General features: G+C 40.6%; 1 long non-coding RNA gene across 1 annotated transcript; it reads right to left on the bottom strand.

Annotated features, from left to right (window-relative positions):
• Window positions 1-645: 645 nt before the first annotated feature.
• LOC123652237 lies at window positions 646-21,031 on the bottom strand. Its single transcript, XR_006741499.1, has 3 exons — window positions 20,939-21,031; window positions 19,873-19,876; window positions 646-663 (listed from the first exon to the last, which is right to left on the bottom strand). It is a non-coding gene; the product is annotated as an uncharacterized LOC123652237 (long non-coding RNA).
• Window positions 21,032-25,821: the final 4,790 nt, after the last annotated feature.

Raw genomic sequence — 25,821 nt, 5'->3', positions numbered from 1 at the left:
GATAAATATTAGTTTGTTAAATATGTAATAAATATTTTAATATTCAATTTTATAATATTAAAATATTTGATATTATAGTCTAATAATTTTTGATTATTCAACAGTAATAGAAATAATGAAAAGCATAAGTTTCTTATATGTTAAATATAAATTTACTAGAAAATATAAATGCATGTTCTAGGTACTGCAGGACCCAGTGTGCACAATCCTATCTAATAAAAGAGTAATATGCAAATTGGCCACACCTTCGCTACACCCATAAACCATGCCCACAAGCCATGCCCACCAGCCAATCAGGAGCAAATATGCAAATAAACTCAACAAAGATGGATGCTGCCATAGAGAGCAGGAGGGATGCTTGGTTTTCTCTGACAATGGAAGAAACCAAGGACATTCCTCAACGGGCAATTGGACATCCCTCAAGGGATCCCTCAAGGGGTCCCAGACATCCTTAAAGGGGCCCCAGATTGAACTTCTCCATCACCGGTCACTGGCCTCTAGTGAAAAGGACTGGGCTGAGGGACATCCCTTCTCCATGCACGAATTTTGTGCACCAGGCCTCTAAGGTACACTAATAAAAGAGAAACATGCAAATTAACCCTCACTCCACTATACCCACAAACTACGCCCATCAGCCAATCAGGAGTGAGTATGCAAATTAACCTAACCAAGATGGCAGCCAGCCACAGAGCTGGAGCAAGCAGGAGGCAATGGAGGAAGCCAAGCTTTCCACCTGCCCTGGCATCCACTCAAGGCTACAAAGTTTCAATTATATAAGATACATAAACCCTGTGTATTTTTTTTTTTCAATTGTAGAAGATAAATAAATTCTGCTCGTTTAAGCCTGATCCCACCTACACGGGCCTAAACAGGAAGTAGGACATCCCTCAAGGGGCCCCAGATTGGAGAGGGTGCAGGCTTGGCTGAGGGACACATCTCCCTGGCCCAGTGCATGAATTTTGTGCACTGGGCCTCTAGTTTATTTTTTATTTATTTATTTTTTCAGCATCCAAAACCTTTTTAATAATATGATAGGATTCAGGGTTAGTTTTTGTAGCCGTAGCCCTGATCTCTGCTCAAAGAGGCACTGAAAAAAGAAAAAGAAAAAGAAAAAAGAAAAAGAAAAGGAGGGGCTAGGACTTTGGGTCATCAGGAGGTGATCATGCCAGAATGGGACGGCAGGGGCCATTGGGGGTAAGCAGACCAGCAGGGGGGCCAGTTGGGGGTGAGCAGACCATCAGTGGGGGTCAATTGGAGGTGATCGGGGGGGCAGTTTGGAGTGAGCAGGCCAACAGGGGGGCAGTTGGGGATAAGCAAGTCAGTGGGGAGGGGAGGTCGGGGAGAACAGGCCAGTGGGCGGGGGGTGGGGGGGCAGTTGGGGGTGATCTGGCTGGCAGGGGAGCATTTGGGGGTGAGCAGGCCAGTAGGTAGAGTGGTTAAGGGGCAATCAGGCAGGCAGGCAGGTAGGTGAGCGGCTGGAGCCAACAGTCCCAGATTGTGAGAGAGATGTCCAACTGCCAATTTAGGCCTGGTCCCTGTAAACCTGCAGTAGGACATCCTTCGAGGGTCCCAGATTGGAGACGGTACAGGCCAGGCTGAGGACTCCCCCCCCCCTCCCGCCCCATGCACGAATTTCATACACCAGGCCACTAATACAATGATAAAAGAAGATATTGTACTTCCCCTAGAGGTCCTGCTCTGAGAGAATGGGTCCAGAGCCCAGCCCACAGAAGTGTTAAGGGGCTGGGGCTTGGAACTGGATGGCTGGCCGGGGCCCAGTGCTGAGGATGGAACATCTCCATCACTGGTCACTGGCCTCCAGTGCAAAGAGCAGGAAAAGACTGTCCATCTTCATGGTTGAGTTTCAGATGAGAAAACTGAAGCCCAGTAGTGGGCTTATAAATGGCCACCCAGCCAGATGCCCAAGAATGAGGAAGGGGCTAGGATTAGGCCCAGCACCCTGCCAGGCCAGCCTCGGGGGCACATCCTTTCTGTCCTCCCAGTTGGTCAGCTGGAAGTCAGTCCTGTCCTGTCTGGTATCCGGTTCAGGGACAGGACAGCTCAGTCTGCATGGTGCACAGGGCCACTCAGCCTGCAGGCTTCAGGGGGCCCAGCATCCGGTACTTCTGGTAGGAAAGGTACAGTCCAAGCCCAGTGTCAGGACATTGATGTAAGTGACTTGGAATGGTGTTTAGGGGTTACTAAGAGAAAGTTCCTCAGCTATGGTACCAGTCAGCCTTATAGATTCCCAGTACTTGTCCCATAGCTCCTGTGCCTCCCAAACTAACATTTTATATAAAAACTAGAGGGTGTGTGTGTGGGTGGGGAGCCTCAGCCCAGGCTGCCATTGCCACCGCTCAGTAGGCTCACTGTTGCTCCACTGTGGTCTCCAAGCACCCGTCTTAGAGCGATACTGGCCCATGACCATGTGGCCGCTGCTCGTCATCGCAGCCTTGCTCCTCATATAGCAACAGAAGTGGCTGTGGGCTCACACCCAGTCAGTCCCGATGTCCGTCCCAATGCTAGTGTGGAGGCACTCATTATGGTTTTACTTTGCATTTATTTCCTTAATGAATAATGTTGTTGAGCATCTTTTCATGTGTTTATTTGATGCCTTGTATATATTTTTGGTGATGTCTGTGTTTAAATCTTATGCATGTTTTTAAATTGGGTTGTTTTAGCAGATATACTAGAGGCCCAGTGCATGAATTCACGCACTAGTGGGGTCCAGTTGACCCACCCTGATGGGGGCCGATTAGGAGCAGGGACTGCTGGGGCGAAGGGCCATAATTGTTCTGGTCATTCTGCCATTTGGTCACTGGGCTTTTATTATATAGGACTAGAGGCCAGGTGCACGAAATTCGTTCATGGGGGTATGAGGGGGTCCCTCAGCCCAGCCTTCACCCTCTCCAATCTGGGGTCCCTTGAGGGATATCTGATTACCCATTTAGGCCCATACCTAGTGGGATCGGGCCTAAATGGGCAGTTGGACATCCCTCTCACAATCCAGGACTGCTGGCTCCCAACCACCTGCCTGACTGCCTTCCTGATTGCCCTTAACCACTTCTGCCTGCCAGCCTGATCACCCCCTAACCACTACTCTGCCAGCCTGATTGATGCCTTACTGCTCCCAGCCAGCCTGTTTGCCCCTAACTGCCCTCCCCTGCAGGCCTGGTCCCCCCCAACTGCTCTCCCTTGCAGGCCCAGACACCCCCAACTTCCCTCCTCTGCTGCCTGGTCACCTGGTCACTTAACTGCTCTCCCCTGCTGGCTTGATTGCCCCCAACTGCCCTCCCTTGCAGGCCTGGTTTCTCCCAACTGCCCTCCCCATGCTGGCTATCTAGTGGTGGCCATCTTGTGTTCACATGGGGCAGCCATCTTATGTGTTGGAATGATGGTCAATTTGCATATTACTCTTTTATTAGATAGGATTAATTAGCTCAGACAACCATAACAAAACACCATAAATTTGTGTGGCTTAAACAACAGAATTGATTTTTCTCACAGTTCTGAAGGCTAGAATTTGGGGTCAGGATACTAGCAGAGCATCGTCCCATACACCAGAAAGTGGTGGATCAATTGCCAGTCAGGGCACATGCCCAGGTTGCAGATTCAATACCCAGTCCAGTGAGTGCAGGAAACAACAGAACAATGTTTCTCTCTCTCTCCCTTCTCTCTGAGATTAATTAAAATGAATGATAAATAAATAATGTTCTCTAAGTATGGTTTTAACAGGAAAGACATTAGTGATCTACGAAGTGAAAAACCCATTATAGAACATATACACAGCATGACCCCATTAAAAAATTTTTTTATTGATTTCAGTGGAAGGGAGAAGAAGAGATAAAAAGAAACATCAATGATGAAAATCATTGACCAGCTGCCTCCTGCATGCCCCTACTGAGGATCAAGCCCAAACCTGACTGGGAAACATCATGACTTCCTGGTACATATATCAACGCTCAGCCACTGAGCCCCACCAGCTAGCCCCCATTTTTATCAATACCATTGGCAAGATCTCACTCCTAGATGAAAGTCTGAAATTGCCCAACTCCTTTGCAGTTAGGTTTCTGGATATGAATTTGTTTCTGCCAATTGGATGTGCTTGCACAGTATTTTGAAGGCAGAAGTGGGGCAGAGGCATCTTCCCGCACTTTGGTGATGGTGATCATGTTTGCTGATGGTGGTCCTGTTTGCAGAGATGTGGAGGTTTTCTGCAGCAGAATCCAGGCTGTGCACAGGCAGTTGTGGCAGAGGCAGTGCCCAGTGACCTGTTTTGTGGGAACTGGTGGGCACCTGTGATCCCAGGGTCACAGCTGTGCCAGAGTGTCCTAGAGTTCAGTTGTGGCTGAGGGGGCAGCTCCTCCCGCCGGCCAGGGAGTCTTTCCTGGGGGCCCAGCCTAATACCTACTCCTCCAGCTTTCCAATGATTTCCCAAGCACCAATTCTCTGTGCTAAATTCTTTCCTGCCTAAAATAGCAAAGATCTAAAAACATTTTGGATCCTCTACTTTCAAGAAAAACAATGCTGCACAGGGTCCGGTCTGAGAAGTGGGACATGATGTGCAGGTGAGGTGCTGTGAAGGCTCCCTTCTTTGAGTCTCAGTTTCCTCTTCTGTAGAACCGAGACCAAAGATTATCTGTTCATACCGTGTTTCCCCGAAAACAAGACATCCTCCGAAAATAAGACCTACTTACAGGTTTCCTTCTGGGTGAAATATAAGGCATCCCCCCGAAAATAAGGCCCCCCCTAGGCTAAACATGAGAGATTTGGTCCACTGATTCTGAAAGAAATGGAGTCACAAGAAATTCACCAGGAAATTCAGGAATTGGATTGTTATGATGATGTTCCAGAAGATGATGACATGATTGTCATTGAATAAAAGAGTAAATTCTTGATACTGTAGGATTCACAGTTTGTCTGGTTTGTGTTGACAACTACCGTACTACCATACTGTATACAGGTAATAAATTTCCTTTATTTTCATTTAACAATAAATGTGTACCGTATTCTTCTTCATGGAAAAATAAGACATCCCCTGAAAATAAGACCTAGCACATCTTTGGGAGCAAAAATTAATATAAGACGCTCTTATTTTCGGAGAAACAGGGTAGATACTGAAGATCATGACAGCTGTGTTTCCTGAAGATGGCCTCAGCATTTCCCATCTCTGCTGTGGCCTTGCCACTTTCCGCCATGTCCTCTCTCTTGAAGTGGGGCTGACCTCTGACATGCTGGTAGCCAGTACTCTGGTTATCCACAGAATTCCAAGGCCAAGGACAAAAGGGCGCAGGGCTGCAGCCCCCCACTCTGCCAGGATTCCAGCTCCGGCCACACCCACGCTGCTCAGGGCCCTGCCTGGCGGGGGATCTTGCGCCCCTGGCTCGCTTTCCCTCCGATTGGCAGCCCACCTGCTAGTGCTACCTGAGACTGAGCACCTCCAAGGTCCCCAGACCCCGAATTTCTGCCAGCTAAGGCGGTTGGCCGGCTGGCCCCCTATCCTGAAAGGGGTGTTGGCGGTGATCTGCCTTATCCGGCTGGTTGGCTGCCACAGTGCGTATAATAGCCACCAGTCATTCTGGTCATCCTGGTCATTCCGCAGTATCGGTTGGTCATTGGGTTTATATATATATAGATGCCTTGCAAATAGTTTCTACCAATCTGTGGCTTATCTTTTCATTTTCTTACAGTGTCTTTTGAAGAGCTGAAGTTTTTCATTTTAATGAAGCCCAATTTATCAAGCTTTTCTGTAGATTTTGCTTTTGTTGTCATATGTAAGAAATCTTTGCCTCGCAGTCATAAGTGAAGCAACTATCTTCTTGAGTGTTTTGCCCTCTCAAGTTTATAATTTTAGACTTAATAGTAGCTCTATAAGCCATCTTCAGTTAATTTTTATATATGGTACAAAGTATTGATTAAAGTTTATTTTTTTCCCTCATAGTTATCCAATTATTCCAGAACTATTTCTTAAAAAGGTTATTTTCCTGGAATGAAAGTGTGGGTATATTTCTGGACTATAAACTCTGTAAAATTGATCTATTTATCTATTATATTGATCTATTTACCCCATGGCCACAGTGTTGATAACTGTTGATAAACATTGAACAAAGGTTGTATTAGCCCGTAAACTTTGTTTTTAAAAATTGTTTTGGCTATTCTATAGTCTTTGAATTTCCATATGAATTTTAAGATCAACTTATTAATTTCTATAAAATGATGTGCTGAGATTTTTATTGCAATTGTATTGAATCTGTAGATCAACATAGGGACACTAGACATCTTAACAATATTAAGTCTAATTACCCATGACAGGGTATATATTTCCATTTACTGAGGTCCTTAATTTATCTTAGTAATATTTGCAATTGCTGGTATTTGTGTTATACATCTCCTGTCAGATTTATCCCTAAGCATTTCATATTTTTGAAGCTATATAAATAGTATTATTTATTTCAATTTCTAATTGTTCATTCCTAGTTTGTAGAAATATAATTGATTATATTATCTATATACACTAATAAGAGAGAAAAATGCTAATTGACCGTATCTTCGCTATGCTCACTGCCAATCAGAGTGAGTATACAAATTAACCCAACAAGTTGGGAGTTAATTTGCATATGCACGCCAGAGCGTTGTGAAGCCTGCTATGAGGGGAAGGGAGGCATTGGAGGGAGCTACTGGAGTGGTGCTCCAGACAGAAGCGAGGACTTGCTGTTCCAGTGGGAGTGGAGACTTGGGGCCTCTAGGCGAACCAGGAGCGGGACGGCTCCCAAGCAGCAGGGAAGCGGGGACTTGCTGTTCTGGGCAGGGACTTGCCAGCTTTGGGCAGCCCAGGGGTGGAAATGTGCCGGCCCCTGGGCATCTGGGGTGGGGAGCAAGTGGCTGGCTCTCAGTTGGCTGGGAGTGAAGCCAGGGGCCTATTCTTGCACAAATATTGTTCAATGGGCCTCTAGTATAATATAATACATATGATAAAACAGTACAGTTGAATATCTTATATTCTTTAATCTTGGTAAAGTCACATTTAGCATTAGTTTTGTAGAATCTACCAGATTTTCTGCATAAATAATCATGTCATCTGCCAAAAATGTTTTTATTCTTCCCTTTAATTTGGGTGCCTTTTATTTATTTCTCTTGCCTGACTGCACTAGCTAGTACCTTCAATAAAACCTGAATAAAAATGATGAGAACAGGCATCCTTGTTTTGTTCCTGATCTTAGAGGCAATGCATTGAGTCTTTGCCATTATGATGATGTTGGCTCTAAATTTTTCACAGATGTTCTTTGTCAAGTTCATGGCATTCCTTGCTATTCCTAGTTTGCTGAGAGGTTTTTTTTGTTTGATTGTTTTTTTGTTTTTTTGTTTTTATCAAGAATGTATGTTGGGTCCTGGCTAGTGTGGCTCAGTTGGTTGGAGGGTCATCTGGTGCACCAAAAGGTGGCAAGTTTGATTCCCAGTCAGGGCACATACCCAGATTGTGAGTTCAATCCCCTGTCCAGGCATGTGTAGGAGGCAACCAATTTCTCTCTCTCTCTCTCTCTTCTTCTCTCTGAAATCAATTTTCAAAAAGAATGGATTTTGGATTATTTATGTGTCAAGTGTTATTTATGTGTCCAATGAGATGAACATATGGATTTTCTTTTCTTTTGTTAATACACTGATTTTTATTGATTGACATTCAAATGTTAAACTAATCTTTTACCTCTGCATGAAACTCCATTGGTCACAATGTATGCTTTTTATATATTGTTGTATTTTATTGCCAAAATTTTGTTTTAGTCTATAGTTTTGAGGGGGTTTTTTTAATCTTATTGGCATCAGAGTAATCTGATGCCACAGTATGAATTGAGAAGTATCCCTTCCTCTTCAATTTTCTGGAAGTGTTCATGTAGTGTCAGTAGTGAAGCCATCTGGGCTTTGAATTCTTTTTATGAAAGGTCATTAACTACATTAAACACACATTCAATTTCTTTAATAGATGTAGTGTAGGACTATTCAGGTAATCTATTTCTCTTGAGTGAGCTTTAGTAGTTTGTATCTTTCAAGGAATGTTTCCATTTCATCTAAGTTGTTACATATTGGCATAAATGAAGTTGTTAATAGTCTCTTATTATCCTTTCAATAGCTATAAGACCTATTGTGATTTCCTCTTTTCTTCCTTTTATTGATAATTTGTGTCTGGTCTCTTTTTTCCTTGATAACTCTGGCTAGAGCTTTGTCACTTTAATTGACTTCTTCAAAGAACCAGATTTTGGTTTCATTGATTTTTCTCTACTGATTTTGTTTTCTGTTTCATTGATCTCTACTCTTCTCTTTATTATTTTTTTATTTTGTGTATCTTCTAGTCTTCTAAGGTAGAAGTTAAGATAATTTATTTGAGACTTTTCTTCTTTTCTAATGCTATAAACATTTGGTGCTATAAATATCCCACTAAGTACTGCTTTAGCAGTAATATTCTACAAGTTTTGATGTTGTGTTTTCGTTTTAATTCTATTCAAAATCCTTTTTAACTTTTCTTTTGATTTATTTTTTATCCCATGGGTTATTTGGAATTTAGAAATATATTTTTTAGTTTCCAAGAAAAAGACAACTATATCAACCCATAATCCCACTGCCCTGTAAAACTTCAATTAACATGTTGGCCTGCATCTGTTGACCTGGATATTTTCTGTTTGCCCTTTCAGATCCACTCTCAATCCTGCTCTGTGCCTTTAGAGACTGATCTAACTGGACCACATCAAAGAATCCCCTTTTAGTCTGATTTCTGGGTAAGCTCAGTGAATGAAAAACACTGTTGAGAGGGTATGGGAAGGAAGGAAAGAGAAGCAAGATATTCATTTCCCAACAACCATAATGTAGAGTTTCTCTGTGTGTGTACATCCCTTTAGGAAAAGCCATAAACCCTACAAAAAGGCCATCCCATATACAACCTCTTCCTTTGGCCCTTTCAGGTGGACCGAGAAGTGGTAAGTACATCTTATCCTCTACCCTCTTGTCAGTTCTAAGGTCTATATTATTCTTTCTTTTTTCTCTGTATCCTCCCTACTCCTTATAAATAATTCTTATATTGAACTTCACTCGAATTACTCAAATTGAGTGAGCCATTCCTATCCTACTGCTACCCTAACTCCTGTCTAGAGTTAAAGGGTTTTTTGGTGTGTTTTGTAAATTTTATTTTTCAACTACAGTTTACATTCAATATTTTTTTGTATTGGTTTTAGGTGTACTAGATTTTTACATTTTTAAGTATAGATTATATATACACATACACACCTACATGTTTCTACAAAATACCTTCATAATACACCAGCTATTATATAGCTATTTCAAAGTCTATACAAATTACTATTATAAAAAATGTATATTACTTTTATTTTTCTATCCTAAACACTGATGTAATAAATATCTATGTTCATACATATATTTTTGTCCTCTCAGTTGCATTATTGTCATAGGATACATTGTTAGCAGCAGTATTTCTGCAACAAAGGGTATGTGCATAGTTAAGGCTTTTGATATTGCCAAACAGCCTTTCATACAGGCCATAATGATAGGCACTTCCCCATTGTAATGTACAAAAATGCACATGTGCCATTATCCCACCCACTCACTAACACTCCACCAAAACATTTTTTCAGAAAGAAAATTAACCGCCTCAGGTCTATTGTATTCATATCAGTTAGTTTGTGCAATGAGGCCATACCCAAAGCTACAGACTTGCTAGCTGGACAACAATTCAAACATAAGCTCTTAATTCCAATTTCAGAAACCACAAAATAGAACTTTCTAACATCTTCCTGTCCCATATGCCTCCCTCAGTAAGTACAGCCTTTTAACCCTTAAAATATAATGTGTAAAAATTTTCCAATGATTCATTGGGAGTGGAAAAAGCCATACATAGAAGTCCTAAACAAAATTAACTAAGGCAAATTTAATAAATTCCTAATTCCTTTTATGAAATATAAAGGGAAATTATCACATTTTATAAGTTTAAGTCAATTCCACAGAGACCAATGGAACAAAATAGAGCCCAGAAATAAACTCATTTATATTTTGTCAATTAATTTCTGACAATGAAGCCAAGAATACGCAATGGGGAAAGGATAGTTTCTTTAATAAAAATGGGGAAATTAGACAGCAACATGCATATGAATGGAACTGGACCCCTATCGTACACCACACACAAAAATCAATTCACAATGCATTAAAGATTTAAACATAACATCTGAAACCATAAAATTCCTAAGAGAAAACATAGGCAGTAAACTCCTTGACATTAGTCTTAACAATGATTGTTTTTGAATTTGACTCCAAAACAAAGGCAACAAAAATAAAAATAAACAAGTGGAACATCGAACTAAAAAGCTTCTGCACAGCGAAGTGAATCATCGACAAAATGAAAGGGCAACCTGAATGGGAGAAAATATTTGTAAATCATATTTCTGATAAGGGGCTAAAATCCAAAATAAATTAAAGGACTCATATAACTCAATAGCAAAAAAAGAAAAGAAAAAAAAAAAAAAGAAGGAAGGAAGACAGGAAGGAAAGAAGGAAGGAAGTGAGGGGAAATCTGATTTTTAAACTGGCAGAAGATCTGAATAAACATTTCCCAGAAGACATACAGAAAGAAAACAGATAGATGAAAAGGTGCTCAACGTCACTAATGATCAGGGAAATACAAATCAAATCCAGGATAAGATATCACCTCACCTGTTAGAATGGCTGTTTTGAAAAAGATAAATAATAAATGTTGGCGAGGATGTGGAGAAAAGAGAACCCTCCTGCACTTTTTCATTTCGTGGAGAAAATGTAAACTGGTGCAGCCACTATGGAAAAAAAAATATGGAGGTTCCTCAAAAAATTAAAATTAAACTATCATGCAATCCAACAATTCCACTTCTGAGTATTGACCTCAAAGAAATGAAATCATAACCTCAAAAAGATATTTGCACCCTCATGTTGCTGCAGCATTATTTACAATGCTGTGCATGGATCCAGCCTGTCCTGTGGGGATTGGGCTGAAACTGTTCTCCAATATCTGCCAAGGGGTCCTGGATTGTGAGAGGATGCAGGCCAGGCCAAGAGACCCCACCAGTGCATGAATCCATGCACTGGGCCTCTAGTATACATATAAGATCTTTAGTTAATCTCTTCCTGCCCTCCCCCCTCATCTCCTTCCCTCTGAGATTTATCACTCTGTTCCATGTTTCCATGCCTGTGGCTTCTGCTCCTGCATTGAACATCTGCCCCTGTTGGTCAGTGTGCATCATGAACGGGGCAGTTACCAGTTGGACAGTTGGACAGTTGGACAGACACTTAGGCTTTCATATAGATATATATAGATAACCAAGACATGGAAACAACCTATGTGTCCACTGATGGATAGAGAAAATGTGGCACTTATATACAATGAAATACTATTCAGCCATAAAAAAGAAGAAAATCCTGCCATTTTAAACCACATGGATAGAACTTGATATTATGCAAAGTGAAATATATCAGACAGAGAAAGACAAATACTGTATGCTCTCACTTATATATGGAATCTTAAAAATAAAAGAATTCATAGATACAGAGAAAAATTAGTGGTTGCCAGATGAGGGGTTTGGGATAAGTAAAATGGGTGAAGGTGATCAAAGCTACCAACTTCCAGATATAAAATAACCAAGGCATGGAGACATAATGTACAGCATGGAAACTAAAATAATAATACCAGCCTGGCCAGTGTGGCTGCTTGAGCATGAACCCATGAACCAAGAGGTCACCGGATTGATTCCCAGTCAAGGCATATGCCCGGGTGGTAGGCTCCATCCCTAATGAGGGGCATGTAGCAGGCAGACAATCAATGTTTCTCTCTCATCAATGTTTCTATCTCTCTATCCCTCTCCCTCTCTCTAAAATCAATAAAAACATACCTAAGTATTCATAATAATACCATGTTGTATACGTGTTTGAAAGTTGTTAAGAGAGTACGTAGACCTAAAAAGTCCTCATCACAAGGGGGGAAAATTGTATCTATGTGTGGTGATGTTAACTAGACTTATTGTGCTGATTATTTCATATGAAATACATATACCAAATCATTGTCATACATCTGAAACTAATATAATGTTACATGTCAATTGCATCTCAATTTAAAATAAAGATTTAACTTAATCCTGTGAAAATTAATTGAATCCCATGGTTGTGGAAGACATCAGCAAAGTGTCATTGAGGACATTTGACTACTATCTAATGTAGGAAAAAGAAAAGACACGAACAACCCTAACAGTGGCCTAAAAACGGGGGAAATTTAAAATTCTGCCCTAACTGGTTTGGCACAGTGTGTAAAATGTCACCCTGCGTCTCAGGTTTGATTCTGATCAAGGGCATGTACCTCGGTTGCAGGCTTGATCCCTGGTGTTGGCATGTGTGGGAGGCAACCAATCCATGTCTCTCTCACATCAATGTTTCTCTCTTTCTGCCCTTCCCCCTCTCTTCCACTCTTTCTAAAAATTAGTGGGAAAATATCCTCGAGTGAGGATTAACAAAACAACAACAACTAAAAGCAGAATAATAAAAAAGAAAACAAACAACTCTTTTTTTTTTTTTGAGTTTCTGATTCCTGTTTATAAATGAATGTTCATATTCCATCAAATAAAAAACACCACCAGGTCAAAAGCGCATTTTAAAAAAATGGTGGAAGTTGTTATTCTGGGTAAAAACAAACAACTCTTAAAAAATATATTTTTTTAATAATAATTCTAAGAACAGGTTCTCTGACGAGAAAAATGAAACCTCCAGATAATAAAAAAAGAACAAATATATACAAAAAGTAACAAAATGACAATTATAACCATAGATATGGAGGGTTTCTTCTTTATAAATTCTACCTATGACTCTAAGCTAAAACTTTTATAATATATATGAAATACAGAATTTTCTAAGAAAATAAAAATGACAAGTATTACTTAATAAAGCCAATACCAGGTATGCATGGAATAAAAGGAAAATGTTGTCCAAAAAGGCAGAAAAACTACCTAGTGACTACAACGTCTTAAATTCCATTGTCCCATTGGCCTTCTAACCCTGGCTAAAATCCACTCTGTCTTTTCTCCAACTATCCTCTGAGCTTGGCCAGAGAAAAATCACAGTAAAGGAATGAATCTACTATAATTTTATGGCCATCAACCTCAAATGGGCTCACAGCACTGAAAAGGAACTCAGAATTATGTTTTTCTAATCATGTTACTTCCCTTTTCTTCACATCTCTCTAGCACGGATAAAAATCTCTATTTTTCTCTAACTTGTGAATTCTACAACACACACACAGAAAAAATTCTACAACAAACTCTCCCAACCCTGCTAAATCACTCAGTGGGCAATCTGAAGAAATTAGACTTCTATTTTCAGGAAGAAACAAAAGCCATCAGAGGGATTCCTCAAATTCCTGCCACTAGAACAATAAACAAGCCTTATCTGTATATGAATATCTTTTTCTCCCTCCTGTTTCAGAGAAATAGGTGGCCAGCATTGTGACTTCCCAAGTTACCTTGCTCTGTCCGATATTTTCAAACTGCCCCTTTCTACTGGCTCCTTCCCATCAGCCTTCCAACATCTCCCTTCCTCTGAGCTCCCTCTCTTTCTGCTCCTCTTCATTGTCTCATCTCCTTCCCATTTCATAACCCACCACGTGCAGGCTATGAGTTTCAACAAAACCCCCCTTGTCAGATTCATCACTGACTTCCATGTTCACTTCAATCAACACTTTATAGTGTTTTTCTGCTCATCCTCAAGACGGTATTTGATACTGTTGACTATACTTTTCCCACCTGCTGTCTAATTAAAAGGAGTGTGTGTTTTTTCTACTTAGCTCACCTCTATGGGTTGAATTTTCACTTTGTAATATAACTTCTAATGATGTATTGGTTCACTTATCTAATCAATAATACAAGATAAAAGTCTCAAATCCTGCCAAGTAAGTGTCCTTCACACCCTGTGCCTCAGTGTCCTTACCCAAAGATTATGTGCTGTCAGCACTGTGTAAGCCTGGAGCTACAGTGAGGTCTTTCCCACCATAAAAAACTCTGCTTGCCGAAGAGTGAAGGCTACACAGCAGGTTCCCGATAACACTGTTTGCATAGAAGGACCTCCCTGGCTCTGAAGACTGCTTAGACTTCAAAGTTTTAAAATCTCTCAACATTTCTAGTAACGGAAAGAATAAATTCTCTTTTGCATAGCTAGCTTTGGAATTGTGTTTCAGTAATTTGTAACTGATGTAGTCCTGCCTAATGCTGAGGAAATACACTTTAGAAATTTTTAGGACACAAAATTGACAGGGTTTCGTTATCAAATGGATGGGGAAAGTCGAATTATCCAAGGGTAGATGAAGGCCTAGAGAGGATTTGATAGGATCCTACATCCACATCTAGCAAGAAGGAATTTACATTTTACAAAATTGCCACCTGTGGTTGTGTGAGGAAAGGTGAGGATTAGAAATAAGTTAAGAGTCCAAAAGCTGGTCATTTGGGTGGATGATCAAAAATAAGCCAGTCTGGGAATCAGACCTTAGGGAGCCCACAGACTCTTCACTTGAATAAGCCTTAGGTTGGGGAACAGATCAGTTTAGCTAAGGAAATCTGAGGCATCAACTGCCAAGAAGAAGTCAAGGATCTAGAAATAAGGAGATCAAAGTTATACTGGATAAGTGTGGGGGTAACCAGATCTTGATAATCAAGGCAAGTGAACACCTACATAAAATAGAAAAATGGAAAGGGGAAAAGTAAGTTAGGTGGAACAAGACTGATACTAACAACCAAAGCCTTAAAACTACCTTAGGCCGAAACCGGTTTGGCTCAGTGCATAGAGCATTGGCCTGCGGACTGAAGGGTCCCGGGTTCGATTCCAGTCAAGGGCATGTACCTTGGTTGCGGGCACATCCCCAGTGTGGGGCGTGCAGGAGGCAGCTGATTGATGACTCTCTCTCATCAATGTTTCTAACTCTCTATTTCTCTCCCTTCCTATCTGGAAAAAATCAATAAAATATATTTTAAAAATAAAAAAACTACCTTAGAAGAACAAGGACAGTTTTCTCTTTGATTTCTCTTGCAGATACTACTAAGAGAAGGTAGTTTGGGGCACAAAGGGCTATATAAAAAGTAGTTGTCATTAGATGACTGTCATATAAGCTATCTCAAGGCTAGGATAGGGTAGGAAAACAATATATATTGAGGTCTTATTATAAAAAAAAGTTGAAATAAATAGAAAGCACAGAAAATCAGAGAGAATTAGAACCAAAAGATCATGTATATTCTGAAAAAATAAAGATAAAACAGGGAGGAGACTGAAGTTCAAAAGACAATGGACAAAAGCCCACAATGCAATGTAATACTGATGCTGTTTTCCTTTGGAGAGTACAAAGAGAAAGTCAAGTTAAGATGCTGACATTGAAGGTCTAAGAAGTTATGTATAGCCTGGATGTCTTTTTAAATTAAAAGTAAGCAATTCTGATGTTACAATAATTCATGTCACCGTTAGGGTAATGGTTCCCAACACCCTGAGTGAAACGCGATTATTGGTTCCCTTTTTGCTATGTGCTAACTCAGACATCTTTTCTATCTGTACACCACTCAGAATGGCACCAAAGGCTTTACCTGAAATTAAGAAAAGCTATTGGAAAACAATTAAGAAAAAGAAGAAAAAAAAAAGGGAGGAAGAGAGAATGTGATGATCAACCTTTTCACTTTAAAGGGAGAATTAATGTTGAATATTTTATAGTTTCATTTTATAGTAATATAATTCATAGTTATAAAGAGAACTATAAAATTGTGTTTCCACCATTAGCAAAAGTGCTATGATTTTTAAGACTTTCAAATTAGTTTTGGTACAAACTTTCAGTGTCCTTTTTAGAAAATATGCTAGAAAATGTGACATTTTTCTAGTAGAACAATTAAAACACTATAATAGAATTGGTACAAAAAAATTTTAAATAGATAGTTTTACTATTATTTTTATTTTATTCTACTGATTTTTTTTAGAGAAAGAGAAACATTAATGTGAGAAAGAAACATCGATCGGTTGCCTCCCACACATACCTTGTCCAGCAATCAACCCACAACGTGGGCATGCGCCTTGACCGGAAATCAAACCCTTCAGTGTACAGAACCATGCACCATCCAAACAAGCCACACTAGCCAGGGTTATATGGTTTTACTATTAGAAGAGAAAATTGACAAAGTAAAAAAGTTGTAAAGGTGTGTTTAAGTTCAAGTGCTGGATCTGGAAATATAAAGAGTAATCATGTTAAGTATAGCATTCACGGCAATAATAAGCAATCTTAGACTTTTTGAATTACTTAATTTTTTTTTTAAATTGTGTTCAAGAACTAGTAATATTTTTTTAATGTGGTTTGGACAAGTGTGCAAAACCCAAATAAACAGATATCAATTTCTAAAAATGAAAGCTTAAAAACATAAAAGCTTAAGAAGTCACTCAGAAACAATTTAAGTGTCGTCAAAGAAAGAAAAAAAAGGATTGTTATCTGCCTGTGATGATTAATTGTATGTGCCACGCCCCTCTTCAGGAGTAAGGGGTGCCCAGATTAAACATTATGTGGAGGTGTCTGTGAGCATGTTTCCAGGGGAGATCAACATTTGATTCAGTGTCTCAAAAAAGTAGACCAATGGTGGGTGGTCCTCATCTAATCCTTTGAGAGCCTAAATAGAACAAAGAGACGAAGGAGACATTTGCATCTTTTTACTTCTTGCCTACTTGTTGAAGCTGGAAGCTGCAAAGTGGGTTTCTCCTGCCTTTGAGAATCTGATCCCCAGGTTCTCAGGCCTTTAGACTTGGACTAGAACTACACGACTGGTTTTCCTGGGTCTTTAGTTTGCAGATGGCAGATCATGGAACGTCACAGCTCCCATAATCACATGAGTCAATTCTTCATAAAAATCTCTTCTGCCCTAGCTGGTTTGGCTAAGTGGATAGAGGGTCAGCCTATGGAATGAAGGGTACCAGATTCGATTCTGGTAAAGGACACATGCTCAGGTTGCAGGCTCGATCCCCAGCAGGGGGTGTGCAGGAGGCAGTGGATCAATGATTATCTCATCACTGATAGGTCTAACTCTCCCTCTCCCTTCCTCTCTAAAAGCAATATATATATAACTAGAAGCCCAGTGTATAAAATTCATGCCTGGGGAGGGGTCCCCTCAGACCAGCCTGCACCCTCTCCAATCCAAACCAGGGATTGGGCTTAAACCGGCAGTCAGACAGCCCTCTCACAATCCTGGACCACTGGCATCTAATCGCTCACCTGCCTGCCAGCCTGATCACTGCTAACTGCCATTCCCCCCGCCAGCCTGATCACCCCTCACTGTCTCTGCCTGACAGCCTGATTGCCCCTAACTGCTTCCCCCCTGCCCCCGCTGGCCTGGTTGCTCCCAACTGTCCCCCCACCCCCTGCGTGCCTGGTTGTCTTTTACTGCCCTCTCTGCCAGTCTGGATGCCCCATGCAACCTGCTTGTTCAGTCATTTGGTTGTCCTTCACTAACCCGCCTGCTGGCCTGGTCGCCCCACGCAGCCTGCTGTTCAGTCATCTGTCCAGTTGTTTCAGTTGTGACAGCCCCTGGCTTTTTATATATTAGGATAATAAATAAATAAAATAAAACCATTTTTTTAAAAGGTAAAAGATATATACCAGTTCAGTCTGTAAATATACAGATCATGGCAGAATTGTGGGCTGCTATAAACTTAATAAAGTGATAGCCTCAATCATAGCTGCTGTGCTTTGGTTTTAACTTTATTCATCACCTGAGATGTTTATTGATTCTATAGAGATGAAGGGAGAGAAAGAAACATCTATCGACTGCCTCCAGTACAAACCCTGACTGAGTATTGAACCCCCAACCTAAACTTGTTCCCGGACCAGGAACTGAACCCACAACCTTTTGGTGAATGGGATAATGTTCCAACCAACTGAGTCATCTGGCCAGGGCTGCTGTGCTATGATTTTAATGTGCTGTGTATGAAACAGATTGACAAATTCAGGCATATGGTATGTAGTCATTAATCTAGCAAATGCAGTATTTTTAATCCTTACCAGGAAAAAAAAATCAGAATTAATTCACATTTATTTGCACCATCAATATACATTCATGGTCTTGACGCAGGGTTATAGTAATTCTCCTGCTCTTTGTTACATTATAGTAAAAATACTTTTTTTTTTAACTCCTCACCCGAAGACATGCTTAGAAAGAGGGAGAAAAAGGTGAGAGAGAGAGAGAGAGAGAGAGAGAGAGAGAGAGAGATGAAAGAAACATCAATTGGTTTCTTTTTTTTTTTAATTATGTATCCCAGTGGTGTTTTTTTATTTTTATTTTTTATTTTATTGATTTTGTACAGAGAGGAAGGAAGAGAGCTAGAGAGTTAGAAACATCGATGAGAGAGAGTCATCGATCAGCTGCTTCTTGCACACCCCTACTGGGGATATGCCGGCAACCAAGGTACATGCCCTTGACCGGAATCGAACCCGGGACCTTTCAGTCCCCAAGACGACTCTCTATCCATTGAGCCAAACCACTCCCGGCCAATTGGTTTCTTTATACATGCCCTGCCTGGGTGCCTGAGGACCGAACCTGCAACCTTTTGGTGCACAGGATGGCACTCAACCAACTGAGCTACTCCAGCCAGGCCAAAAAGAATTTTATGTGTGGACATTCCACAGGACACTGTGCATGTCCGTTACATTGACGGCATCTTGTTAATCAAGCTGGGGTGTTGGGAAGACGATGGAGAGGGGCAAGCACTACTCTAAATGCTCCGATGAGAAACATGTGCATCGGAAAGTAAAAGACTCTGCAATGATTCAAGGACCTGCCCCATGAGTGAAGTTTCAAACTGAGTGAGACTGGGGGCTTGGTATTCTGAGACGTACCATCCAAAGTAAAGAACGATTTATCACACCATGCACCTCATACCACTAAGAAAGAGGCACAGTGGATAGTAGCTCTTTTCAGATTTTTAAGACAATGTGCATGTTCAGGAATCCAAGCGGTAGATCAGATACCGCCAAACACTGCCAGTTTTTACAGTCCTCCCGAGGAGCAGCAGCAACTCTGGGCTGTGCTATAATACAAGCAGCCCTGCCATCTAGGCTTCCATCCAGCAAACCCTGTGGTGCTGGAGGCTCCTGTGGTAGACAAGGACATGCAGCCTCTGGCAAGTCTCAATCAGGAGAGCTGGTCTGCAAACCTCCCATGTTCTGGAACAACAGCAGAGAATTACACATCTAGTTTTTCTTGTCATCATCATCTTTCCAAAATTCTCCAACTGAAATTGATATTTATATAAAAGGTAGAAGTCCCATGTCCATATTTCCCCATATGGGTAACTATTTTTTCCAAAACCCCTACTGAAAAGTCCACTCTTTCCTCGGTGCCCTACGATCCTCCCTGCCATGTACCAAGCATCACACAAGTATGGTGAGTGTGCTCGTGAGTTCCCTAGTCTGTTCCATGAAGCTCATCTATTCCTATGCCTGTATCTCACTGTTTACTTTTTTTAATTTTAGTTCTCAATGATAGTTTACATTTAATATTATTTTGTATTAGTTTCAGGTGTACAGCAGAGTGGTTAGACAATCACATATTTTACAAAATGTTCCCCCCATCTTTCAAGTACCCACCTGGCACCGTACATAATTATTACAGTATTATTGACTATACTACTGGCCTGGTGCACAAAACTCATGCATGGGGGCGAGGAGGTGTCCCTCAGTCCGGCCTGCACTCTCTCTAATCTGGGATTCCTCGAAGGATATACTACTGCCAGTTTATAGGGATCAGGCCTAAATCAGCAGTCAGACATCCCTTTTGCTGGCTCCTAACTGCTCACCTGCCTGACTACCTGTCCACCTGCCCTCCCCACTGGCCTGCTCATCCCCAACTGCCCCCTTAGTGGCCTGCTCATTCCAAACTGCCCCCCACTGTCCTGACCATCCCAACTGATCCCCACTGATGGCCTTCTTGCCCCCAACTGCCCCCCCACCAGCCTAATAACCCCCAATGACCCCCCCCCCCCCCAGCAGCCTGATCATCCACAACTGCCCTCCCCTCTTGGCCTCTAAACACCTCTACCTCAGCCCCACCACCATGGCTTTGACCAGAAGAATGTCCGGAAGGTCTCCTGGACGGTCTCCCAGTCTAATTAGCATATTACCCTTAGTACAGAGGCCTGGTGCACAAGTGGGGGCTGGCTGGTTTGCCCTGAAGGGTGTCCCAGATCAGGGTGGAGGTTCCCTTAGGTAGGGGTGTCGAACTCAATCAGAGAAGGGGCCAAAATCTAAAATCCAGCCTAAATCGCGGGCCGAATGGTTTACTGAACAGTCATAAACTGTCATTGTGATGGAAACGCAGCGGAGTGCAGTGATGACAGCGCAGTGCGGGCCACATTGCAAGGCCTGGCGGGACGGATTTGGCCCTCGGGCCTTGTGTTTGACACATGTGCTTTAGGGCATGGGGTGGCATGGGCGAGGGGCCTGTGGTCGTTTGTAGGCTGGCCATACCCCCATGGGGTGAGGGTCCCAGCTGGGGGTGGGTGGGAAGTGGGCGGGGGAGCATGGCCAGCCTGGGTGAGGGGCTAATGGCTGTTTGCAGGCTGGCCAAGCACCCCAGCAAGAACTCTTATTCTATGAGAACGTGGCCAGCCTGGGTGAGGGGCTGAGGGCCGTTTTCAGGCTGGCCATACCCCCAGCGACCCAAGCTCCCAGGCCCTCCTTTTTTCTTTTCCCCCAGCCCCTCCTTGAATGGAGGCCAGGGTGGGCTGGAAGCCTGGGTCTCTCCTGGCAACCCAGGTGCCCAGCCACTCCTTCAGTGGCAGCCAGTGTGGGTGGGAAACTTGGCTTCCTCCATCACGGGAGGCAACTCAAGCCTCCTGCTTGCTCCAGCTCCATGGCCACCACCATATTTGTTGGGTTAATTTGCATAATTGCTCCTGTTTGGCTGGTGAGCGTAGTGGAGGGACAGTCAATTTGCATGTTTCTCTTTTATTTGCGTAGATTCCCTATGACTATTTTATAGTTACCATCCCTAAAACTATTTTGTAACTACCAATTTGTGGTTCTTAATCTCTTCACTTTTTCACCCAGCTCTCCAAACCCCTCCCCTCTGGCAATCATCAGTCTATTCTCCGTCTGAGTCTGTTTCTATTTTGTTTGTTCATTTATTTTGCTGTTTAGATTGTACATATGAATGAAATCATATGAATACCTCACTATTTTAATTACTAAATCTTTATTTAAAATTCTAATATCTGGTAAGGAGGTACTTCCTTACCTTAGCTGTCTTTGGAAGTGTTTTTGGCTAATTTTGACCTTTTCTTCTTCTATATATAGTTCCAAATCAAGTTTGTCATGTTCCTTAAAAATCCCTGTTATAATTTAGTTTCTATATTTAAAGATTTAAAAATTATATATACCTCCTTCTTAGATTAGGAAGATAAATGCTGTTACAAGATATTTTATTTAAAATGTGTATACATGTAGTATTTGTATTGTGTATACACACTTATGTATTAAGATGTGTTCCTGTCAAAAATTATAAAAATCACTGCCCTCAGTCATCCAGAGGCACCCTCGGCACTGGTCCCCCCTTGAGCCTTCTCTTGTCCATTTGGTATTGACTTCCTTATTAACTAAATTAGAGTGTTTTATACATGGGGTGACTCAATGGGTGAGCGTCGAACTATGAACCAGCGGGTCATGGTTCAATTCCCAATCCCAGGCTGAGGGCTGTGGAGCATGTAAGAGGCAGCCGATCACAACCGAAGGACTTGTATACATGCATATAAGTACAACCAATGGACATAAAACTATGGGGAGGGAGGGGATATGGGGGAGGGAGGGAGGGGGGCAAAAAAAATCATTAAAATATGTAAAAAAAATAAATTAATTAATTTAAAAAAATGAAAAAAAAAGAGATCATAAAAAAAAAGAGTCAGCCGATCAATAATGCCCTTTCATCATTGATATTTTTCTCTCTCGCGCCCTCTTTCTCTCTGAAATCAATAAAAATATATTTAAAATAAATAAATAAATAAATAAATAAATAAATAAATAAATAAATTAGAGTGTTTTTTAAGCGGCATGCTCTTTTTATTTTTTAAATTTTCAACAACAGTTGACATATAATATCATATTAGTTTCAGGTTTAACAACTTATGAAGTGATCACCCCTTTGATAACATACATAGTTATTTCAATATTATTGAGTATATTTCCTACACTGCACTTTACATTCCTGATAAACCCCATGCTTTTCTCTCTGAGTTTTATACAGATCTCTGGGGGAGAACTGCTGACAGTGGTGCTGGAATTTGAAAGGGGCTGGGAGGAAAAATCCAGAACGTGTCCTGCCTCCCTCAGGTTTGGTCATACAGGACCATCTCTCACACACCTGTTTTGTGTTGTCAGCTGGAAACTATTGTGGGTTTTTTTTTTAGATGGCGTCTTATCCCTTGCCACAGTTTGGAAATTTGTAAAATGAGACAGGAAATCATAGGGAATAAAGAAATGTTAGAAGTGCCTTTTACTCAGAAAAAGTTTGAAGACAATCCAGTTTAGACTCTGCCACTAATGTTTGGAATTCTAATATATAAACCTCAAAGCGCCCTCTGCTGGCAGCCATTATTAATCACCATTAGTCAATACAAAAACAATGCAGACTTCATTGATAGATAGGTTTTAAGCTGGCGATGAGACATAAGGGAATTCTATTTACATTTATGTTTTCCAACTGGAAAAAAAAAAAGAATTCAAGTATCATAAGTTAAAACAGCACTAAATTATACAGAATCTACAGTTATAAGACTTTAAAACGTTTTCAGCTAGCCTTGGCAGCATGGCTCGGTGGTTTGAGCATTGGCCCATGCATTGAAAGGTCACAGGTTCCATTCCAGTCAAGGGCATGTACCTGGGTCGCAGGTTCATTCCCAGCTCCATCAGTGTTCATGCAAGAGATAACCAATCAATGTGTCTCATCTCGATGTCTGTCTCTCTTGCCTCCTTTCCCCCTCTCTTTCCCCTCTTCCACTCTCTCTAAAAATCAATGGAAAAAATATCCTCAGGACAACTCACCAGCCTTTAATGGCTTTACTGTGAAAATACTATTTTACTTTCCTTTATAAAAACAGGAGTGCCCCCACTTCACTGCTAGAGGGTACTTCTACCGGTCTGTTCCTCCCAGGGTTATTAGGAAAAATAGAACACTGGGGACTAGTTATGGTTATGGGAAATATTAATTATGCTCTTAACCATACTGCCCTTTCTCTTAAAAGAAAGGACAAACTGACAAGGCTGGGAGTCACCCTTGGAATGTGGCTCCTTCCCATTCAGAAACTGCCCATTATCATGGAAACATTAACCTTGTGGCCCAAACAATGGAGTCCCCACCCTGCCTGTATAGCTTACTTCCCCTAGCCTGTAATCTCTGCTTCCCCACATAATCTTTGTCCCTATTATTCATAAACCAGGGAAGAGCAAACTAAAGTCCCCAAGAAACAGAAAGCCAAAATTACATTATAGACACACAGACAGAAATGTCACTAGCGAAGAGTTTCTGGTGGGTGACGGCCAACAGATCTTAAAACAGCTAATGAAGATAGAATCAGGGTAAGAAAAAGAGGGGGGAATTTGTAAGAAATATGTCTCTGATTTATCTTCACAGAAAAGAAACAGCTGTGGCCTGGTAGCTGCTGAATTTCCTCACAGCAAACAGGATGTGGGGGTGGGGGAGAGGATGAGAGCCGCACACTGGCTGACAGCACTAGTCCTAGGAAGATTCCCCTCTAGACAAAGGGAGGTGGAGGCGACTAGAGAAGGCCACAGCCCATTTTAAAAAATAACCCAATGGGAGGCAGCAAGACCTCGGCAGCCTATTAGGAAACAGGTGACCAAGGGTCCTCAGCCAATGAGGAACTGGAGGAGGGTCTAAATAAATAGGCTATGCCCCTTGCCCCACCTGTGATCCTGTACAATGGGCACCTGCTCTCCAGAGCGTAATTAAGTCTCATTTTCGAGGATTAACAAAAAAGTTTTCAACTATTACAAGCAAATCTAAAACACCATTTGAAAATGAATGAACTCATTTACAATTATTGAAAATATTTTTATATTAAAAGTAACATTTTTAGAAATATTTTATTATGAATAGGTATCAATATTTCTGGAATAAATATGACACATGTCTATGCTTCTAACATTATTCCTTTATTCCTTGGTCAAAATCAAACAAACCCATGACTATCTTCTTTCAGTCTTTATGTAAAATTTCTAAGAAAAATGGCTATAAAAAGAATAAAAATTAAATTATATGGAATTATGAACATTAAATTTGCATTTATTGTGATTAATAGTTTATTACTCTAATACAACCTTAAAATTTAATTAAATTAAATTAAGTGGTGGTGGGATAAATAATATCTTGAAAATTCGTATCAGCTATATTAATTTCTAAACTGATAATTATTCAGCATCATCATAGGAAGATACTTAAAATGCCAGCATCATTTATTTAGCTCAACAAAATTAACTAACTTCGTGTATTTACATACAGTACCTATTTATTTTTTTAAATATGTTTTTATTGATTTCAGAGAGGGAGAGATACATCAATGATGACAGAGAATCATTGATTGGCTGCCTCCTGCACACCCCACACTGAGGATCGAGCCCACAACCTGGGCCTGGGCCCTGACCGGAACAGAGCCATGATCTCCTGGTTCACAAGTCGACACTCAACCACTGAGCCATGCTGTCCAGGCAGTACCTGTTTATCTTAACTGCATCTAGAAATATTATAGAAATTATATACTTTCTAATTTTCAAAGCTCTAATAATCTTGTGCATATAGACTGAGGTCACTAAACCTCACTTTAATTTTTGGTATAATTCAATGTACCAACTAATAATAATGATGATGATAATTCAATGTACCAATAACAATGTTTAGCTCCTTATAGAAGGAACTATGAAATAATCTGCTTCTAGATCTTCATATAAAATATCAATAGACTAATTCACTCTCCAATATGAATTAATATTTTTGACTTGTTATTTGTATTATAATTATCACTTAGAATATTCCTGATTAATAATGTAGAGATTCTATTTATGTTAAGTAGATTATTGGGTAAAGACACAACTATACAAGAATCTTTTTAAGCCAAAACTGGTTTGGCTCAGTGGAAAGGTCCCAGGTTCGATTCCGGTCAAGGGCATGTACCTTGATTGCATGCACATCCCCAGTGTGAGTGTGTGCAAGAGGCAACTGATTGATGTTTCTCTCTCATCGATGTTTCTAACTCTCTATCCCTCTCTCTTCCTCTCTGTAAAAAATCAATAATATATATATATATTTTTTTAAAAGAATCTTTTTAAAATGTTGAGGATAAAAAGTAAAATAAAATTCTGAGGATAAAATTGGGCAAGTAAGAAACAAAAGCCTACAAAGCCTACAATAGACAAATATAAACTGTCTATTTAATGCTAGAGCACTTTGACTTGTATTAAAAGTTTCTTTTTATTTAATTACATACTTTGATTCTATATTAATGCTATAGCATACAAATATGTTGCAATGTTCCTAAGCTTTTTACATGGTGAGTTTTTTGCAGTCAGTAAATAGTAATAACAATATAATCCTTGTTTAGAATTTTATCTTCTTCCTAAGCATATCTTAATTAGTACACATTTCAATTAAATGGAACTATAGTCTCACTATACGGTTTTGAATAAACAGAAGGAAAAATACAAATTTTAAACTAAGCAACTAAGTCTTGTAGGAATTT

The sequence above is a fragment of the Pipistrellus kuhlii genome, unplaced genomic scaffold, assembly GCF_014108245.1.
Source record: "Pipistrellus kuhlii isolate mPipKuh1 unplaced genomic scaffold, mPipKuh1.p scaffold_m20_p_1, whole genome shotgun sequence".
Taxonomy (NCBI): Eukaryota; Metazoa; Chordata; class Mammalia; order Chiroptera; family Vespertilionidae; genus Pipistrellus; species Pipistrellus kuhlii.
The sequence above is the reverse complement of the archived record's forward strand: the minus strand, read 5'-3'. Positions and strand labels throughout refer to the sequence as shown.